We start from the raw sequence: 815 nt of genomic DNA, 5'->3' as shown, positions 1-815 counted from the left end.
TGCTGAACATCAATGTAGGGCCTCGCTGAACTCTATTTGATCCTATTCTTTTTTCGCTTTTTATTATTTGCGTCAGAACATTTGTGGCATTTCAGCCGGAACAGTATTGACTTTGTTAAGTAATGATGGATGAAATTCCTCGTGAATGTGCAGCACTTTGTTATGCAGGAAATTATCCACAAATTTATGCAACTAATTCAGATTACAGGGATACAAATTTGATTCTGTATTGCGCTGCTCTTCTTCCATCCTTATATGGATATCGCATCAAAATCTGATAAAATCATGAGAAATAAGTGATGCGATATCTGGAAACATCCAGATCCAGTGAAAACAGCTCCCTGTAGGTGACTTTGGCAGTCATGTTGCTTTCTTACCTGTCGTCACTATGAAGACAACTTCGTGTTACATTTTCGCCCTCGGTTAATGTGCTAGTTGACGACCACTCAAAAAAAAAAAAAGAAGAAGAAAGAAAGCTGACGTGTAGGCTCGCCACACATTTTCATACATTCCACTTTTATATAACGACGAAACAGAATGTGTGCGTTTCCCCTCCCTTCTATGACAAAAATCTTAAGAACAATTTGTTACTTATGCGCCCCCCCTCTCTGTCTTCCAACCCCTCCCGCTGAAAATTATGAACACTGAGCCGCACTCACATTCTTGCGCACGGCCAAGCGAGGAGGCGCCTCCGCTCTCGTCCTGGGCCAATGGCGCACGCACTCCCCTTATCATACTTATCCCTGGCTGGCCAATGGGCGCCTCGAACACAGGCTCACATGACGCCTTTCTGTGCGCTCCCTGTCCTCTCAGCG

This window comes from Neolamprologus multifasciatus, chromosome 15 (assembly GCF_963576455.1).
Source record: "Neolamprologus multifasciatus chromosome 15, fNeoMul1.2, whole genome shotgun sequence".
Taxonomy (NCBI): Eukaryota; Metazoa; Chordata; class Actinopteri; order Cichliformes; family Cichlidae; genus Neolamprologus; species Neolamprologus multifasciatus.
The sequence above is the reverse complement of the archived record's forward strand: the minus strand, read 5'-3'. Positions refer to the sequence as shown.